The following is a 6,700-nucleotide window of genomic DNA, read 5'->3' as shown; positions in this document are numbered from 1 at the left end:
CAGTGGATTAGAAGTCATCCTTCCAATGTGACTGTGACTTATTCACTGCAGTGAATAAGGAGTGTGGTAACCATCGAAAAGCCAGGCATGCTCCTTTGATATGGTATTTGAAGCACAAAACAGAGTTTAGAGTTTATTGTGATATTACTTGGTAGAAGTACAAACGTTATCAGTATAATATGCTGGGGAAGGGTTTTGCATCTTGCAAGTTTCTGGACATCAGCACTACCATAGAGAGAATGGAGAATGTCAGTTGGGATTCAACCTGAAGCCAAAACTGCCATTACAAGCATTGAAACATGTTATCAGGTCATTAGGGAAGCAGCATCTTTGCTGATGACCACAGATGTGGACCTGGCATGGTAAAGGCTGCTGCAGATCACAGCCACAGTTTCAGCTGTCTGTTGGCTTCATTTTTACAAATCTGATGTGTATCTGTTTGGTATACTTACTAGTGTGCCTTACACTGTTTAGTCTAAAGGTTATCAACTGATTCCGAAGGCAAAAGCCAGTTAAGGTCAATGTTTGTAGGTATTAACAAGGCTACTGAAATCTGTGAATTCTCTGCTAAATGTCTTCCAAAGCTTCTAATCATCTCAAGGTGTCTCTGCATTACTAAGGAAACTGTTAGGCAAAGATGCGTTATGGACATGGTTATCCTAACATAACACAGCATCAGATGCACCAAGAAGCTGGTGACTGATTATATTGTCTCCCAGAAAGAAAGTATAGTGTGGTTACAATGAGACAGGGCTCAGAATATCACTTTTACTGTTGCTTTCAAGTTGGGGCCTATTGTCAAGTCAAAACATATTGTGCTATAACTTTATTTAGCTATAAACAGTGCAGCTTGTCCAGGAACTTAAGGGAAGGGAACCATAAATTAGTAGGACTTCAATGAATGCACTCATTCGACTGAGCTCAGGATTCTTTTGGCTCATGCTAATGAAACCCAACAGTATAATTTAATTATCTGTTGCAAGAAAGTCACAAACATAGAAAACTGACTCTTATTCAGAGCAGTCACACAGTTCTAAGATAAGACAATTGAATGAGGATGTAGGATCTTCAGCTGGAGGAAACAGAAAACATGGGAAACATTGGCTTAGTCATTCACCTAACAATTACCAGTCAGACTACTAAGAATCCAGGAAAAACTCTACAAGCACTTTTAAATCTTGATGTATTTACAGTTCAGTTCAGTACTCTCTCCTATGAATATTGTAGCTACTGAGATGAGATAAGCAAGTATGATAGCAAATAATGCAGGTAAAAGTGATCAAACTGTAGTACTGAAGTAAGAGAGAATATAAATTCACAGAAATTCTCTCAAGAATCTGTCAGAGTCTTTCTGGGGTGGAATGTGTTTTATACCATAAACTAACTAAACTTGACCATGTGTTTTGGAGACCTAGTGAGTGACACACATACGAGAGGGAAATACATACCAAATAGAAGGGAGGTCATGAAAAATACCTGATGAGTCATTTGATCAAAACATTTTACCAACAGCTATATAGAAGCACCACAGTTGGAGTTCTGGAAGTAGATAAATAGGCAGATGAAACAGCATTACAGGCTAACCTGGATTATTTTCTCATATGTCCTTTATGTAGCTTTTCTGGAAAGAAGAATTCAGTTATCACAATTTCATCTGGGCACTAGGGCTTTGTACCTTGGGTCATTAAATCAGTAACTAGAATCACTGAAGCTCTAGTAAATGTGGGGCAGTGGGGAGGAAAAAGGAAGGAGTATATAACAAGCTATTCATGAACAGGAAGGTATGTAGAATGGAGAATTGCTACTATCACAACTATGGAGGAATAACATCAGAATTTAGAAGTAAGTTGGCTCCCTTGTGCCAGCTTTTGGAATAGTGCATCAGTAGTGGATTTAAAAAAATAATGATGCAAATCACAGTGGTACCATATTGTGTATAATTTTGTCACTTTAAATAAATGTGACAAAAATGGTGTATGATAATGAATTCCCAGGTGAGTCTGCTTTAGCACAATTATGTCTGGGGGTTTGGTGAACTCTCCTTCTCAAATATGTTAAGAGAGAACAGAATATTTGAAGAAATAAAGATATGTATTTCCTTGACTCTTTATCCTTGTTCAGTGTTCAGGCATAAAAGGAAAATCTATCAATTCAGTTAGGAGAGTGCAGTCCTGTACACAAGTCTATAAACCAGTAGACCGGAGGAACGTCTCATCCCTAGAGAAGTCTTTGTAGTTTTGCATATTCCATCTTTCTCTGAGATGCTGTTTCTTTTCCCATGTCTTGGACATGTCTCAGGAATGAATTGCAGACAGAGTGCAAACAAAAATAATAATATTTCCCGTAAGACTTTCTTCTAAATCTTCCTGTTGCTGAGGGTTTTAAAAAAAAACCCAACTGGTGTTTTGGAAGCAGATTGATTCACAATGCAATGAATGTTGACCAGATTATTTGCTAATGCATTTATAATTTTGATTGGAAATAAAATATTTTGGTAAAAAGATAAAAGCAAACTTTTAACAAAACAAGATATCCTTTTCTGTGACCAAGACCTCAAAATGAAAGAAAAGTGGTTATGAGTAGGGACAAAATTGCACCGTCAGTTTTGAATAACACTAAACACTTTATTTCTCTTTATAGTAACACTAATAGTTTACTCTTAGAGTTTAAGTACCATGACTTTATATAACAGTTTTACAAAATCCTCTCTCTGTTGTGTCCTCTTGCTTCACACAGACAAGAACATTTTATGGGATTTTGTGTTTCTGGCGTTTAGAGGCAAATCCATTCTGGATTCCATACAAACTACTGTATTACAGCTGCTTCCTCGGGAAAACACATTTTATTCCTTTTTTTTTTTTTTCCATCAGCCAAAATACATTGAAAATGGCAGTTGTTTGCTACCAAACTAACAACAGTCAGCTCATCATATGAAAGTAAGGCGTGGGACTGTGAACAGGGTCCTGGGAAGGGGATGTCCAAGTCTGAATCTGGACAGGAGTAAGAATTGCCTTTTGAGTTGAACAAGGACAATACACAATTACAAATAAAAACAAAATAAAATAAAAACAAAACAAAACAAAACAACATAGGAATCATAATGTAGCTGACAGACTTACTACCCTCATCCCCCAACCTAAACTGTGTAGTTAAATCCGTGTGCTTTTTCTGGTGGCACATTAAAATGTAGGAACATTGAAACACTTGAAGCAGACGAAACTATGTCCTAAATGTCCAAGGAAGCTGGTGTCTATGTAAGATGATGACCAAAGTTTTAAGACTGCATGGGACTTGGCAGATGGAGGAATGATCTGGCTTCACAGGTCTGAGGGAGAATGAGTAAGGGAAGGTCACACAGATGAAGGAAAACAGTTTGCTGGAGGCAATGAATGATTTCTTGAAGAACCAGCTGTAATTTCAATAGTGGATTTTACAGAAATATGTTGCAGAGCCCTGAACATTTGGGATATTTTTGACTGGATGCAAAGTCACTGACTGTGCTTGATCCACTGCTGGAGGAAAATAACACTATATTAGATCTATCCTGCTTTACAGATCTTTGTAACTATAAAGAAGAACTCAGTCTCAAGTATCTTAGTTGTGCACGTTAACATGTGGACATAATAGATACTGTTTGATGGATGGTCTGTCTTTGACCTTTTTTCCCATTTTCTTTATGTATACACACAAGTGTGTGGATATACACTTGAAATTGTAGTTGGAGCTTTTGAACCTGTGGCTTATTAGCATGACTTCCCTCCTCTTGGAGGAGGAGAATTCCCTCTTGGAGGGAAGTAGGAGCTTTTAGTGGGATCAGCATTAAGCCTGAGCTCCTGTCTGCAGTGTGTGAGTCAGCTCAAAATTAATATTACCCTACCCTAAGAACAGATGGTACGCTAATGTTAATTAGAGACATTGGGCTGTTTGATTAATTGAGGCAATGAAGCTATGCGAGGTATTGTATTCTGTGTTTATTTAACGTGCATTGTAAGTGTGCATTAAGAAGGAGATTGTAGTTTAACACTGACATATTGTGTCCTCAAAATCAATGTCATTGATCAGATTTTCTTGAGCAAAAACCGGTGCAAACATGCTTTAGACATTTAGGCTATCTATGTGCAAAATTAAACAATAATGACCCATAATTTAAACTATATTGTTTTATGGACTTTTCGGGGAAGTCCACAAAAACCATATACAAAGCATGTCATTTCCACTGCAGTGGAAACAAACCTCTCTAAATACTACCTGTCTCACTAAATGCTTCCTTTCCTTCAGCCATGGCCTTCTTGCCCTTTGTTTATTTTCCCACAAAACTGCTACCTACAATAAAGACTAGATATCAAGTTCTACTGTGTTTTCCGTTGTTAATATGAATTAGATTCTTATTATTTAACTCCTTCATGAACAATTTTTCAGCTATTGGGAAAGAAACTGTATGAAAGGTGTATGGAGAATTTTACTGCAATTAATTAACATTGCTTTGCAATATTACATATTGAATTAGAAAAAAACCAAAAAAACAACCAAACCAAAATCAGTGCAGATACAATATTACTGAATACAATAGTGTATTTTTAATAGTGGAAAAGATAGGAAAAAGACCATTCATCTCTCCCCCCACCTCGGTAGAACAATTTTGTGAAAATTAGTATGCACTATATAGAAGTTTTCAGGATATTGGATGCCTGAGTGCATGCCACAATTAAATTTCACTAGTTTACAGAGATAGGTATAAAAGTGTTTGCTCCATCTGTTTGTAATTCTGCTTTTCATTTTATACTTTATACTTTGTTGTATATGTCAAGAAATTAATTCATTTTGACTTTTTTTTGCATGAATTTTTGAGTAACTGAAGTTATGTCTGAGATGATCTGCCAAATTAAACAGTATTTTTATTGGCCTCTGTGGTCTTAAGATGGGCATGAAAGAAACCTTTCCCTGAATCTCATGGTTTTGGATGCTTTTAGGTCTGACTTGTAATTTAAGAAAGGAGTAAGGGAGTCTTAATACACCTTTCAACGTGCTCATATTCTTTTGAGTAATTTAGTTTAAGTTATGCTATATAAATTTATGTAAATTTTTGTAAGCCAAATGCTTCAGTCCAATGCTTTCTTCACAAATGTACGTTCTTTATAACATGGTTAATATTAAACACTTCAATTCTTGAAAAGTGCAGAGGATGGAGTAGGACAACGAACAGACAGAAACAGGAGGCACCTTAAGAATGTGCAGATTATTGATGGAGGTCAGCTGTAGCAGCTTTGCAGTTGTGTGATAGTTTGTTTGCTCAAGGGGTGTATGTGTTTGGCAAGTTCTGAAATGTCAATGTCAGTCTGAAGACTTGTAAGAATAGAAATTACTTAGATATAAAAGCTCCTTGTGTGAATGTTTTCTTTCTTTTATTTTCTCGAAACCAAACGATGCGTTTGGATTCCTTTGCTATTTACCCAAAACATTCAGAACCTCAGGGCTAAACAAATAAGACATTCCCGGAATGCCCAAGTTCTCAGATTAAGTACATGAGGAATACTTTGCTGGCTGAAAAGGAAATGTGCTTTCTACAGAATTAGTGTATGGATAAATATATAGCAAGTCAGAAAACATGATTATGGCAATCTTCCTTTCTCTCATTATTTTTGAATAAGTCTATAAATCCTGTATAAGGAAGATGATATTGCTTGGAAACACTGAACTGAGCAGTGTGATTCAGTGCAGCCACTGGAGATATCGCAAACATTACATTTTAGCCTTGCTTTTGTTTGAAACATGGTTGCCAAAAGTGAAGTAGTTAAACCACTTATGATACTCAAGTGCATGGACAATCTGCATAAAGTCTGAGCACTTGCACCTCCCATTGACATTAAAAGCAATTTTTCCTGAGTAGGAAATAAATGGAAACAGACGGAAGGGAGAGACAGATCTAACTCTGCAACAGCAGTCAAAATAAAGAGGTCCCCATGCAATCCAAACTTGAAAATACTTTTCTATGTCACTAATAAGATGAGTTTAGAAGCACTGCTATGCTCATTTGAGCTGGGACAGGGTAGTCTTTTGAAAAAATACAGTTTTATATCCGCTAGCTATTTTTCATAGAATCATAGAATAGTTTGGGTTGGAAGGGAACTCTAAAGGTCATCTAGTCCAGCCCCCCTGCCGTGGGCAGGGACATCAACTAGATCAGGTTGCTCAGAGCCCCATCCAGCCTGACCTTTAATGTTTCCAGGGATGAGGCATCCACCACCTCTCTGATTTTTGTTTGTGTTGTAGGTGATGCCTCCACATGGTTTCTTATGGAGGCCTTCCTGATATTCACAGATACTTGATAATTCTTCTTTGCATCAAATTTATAGTAAAGATGTTGCTTACAACAATGTTGATATAACTGCATAAAATTGCCCTGGCTGCAGTTTTGCTGGTTTTAACCTTGGCCTGGCTCTCATCATTGCCAAGGTAGATAGCTCTCCAAGGCAGCAGAACTCTGGGGACAGCAAAATGGCCTTGGCCTGCTGCCTACTTTTGTTATATCAGAGCACTAGGAAAAGCCAGCAGACTTGATGCAGACAGACAGATGCTGCTGGGGCTGGTGAAGGATCCATTCCTAGCAGCACCACTCAGTGTTCCCTGCTCTGTATCCCTCATATTCCTGGCAGATGCAGCGGGACCAACTCTCCAGGGACTTCCCCATCTGGCCCCCTTC

The sequence above is a fragment of the Pygoscelis adeliae genome, unplaced genomic scaffold (assembly GCF_000699105.1).
Source record: "Pygoscelis adeliae isolate BGI_AS28 unplaced genomic scaffold, ASM69910v1 Scaffold140, whole genome shotgun sequence".
Lineage (NCBI taxonomy): Eukaryota > Metazoa > Chordata > Aves > Sphenisciformes > Spheniscidae > Pygoscelis > Pygoscelis adeliae.
Note: the sequence above shows the minus strand (reverse complement) of the source record.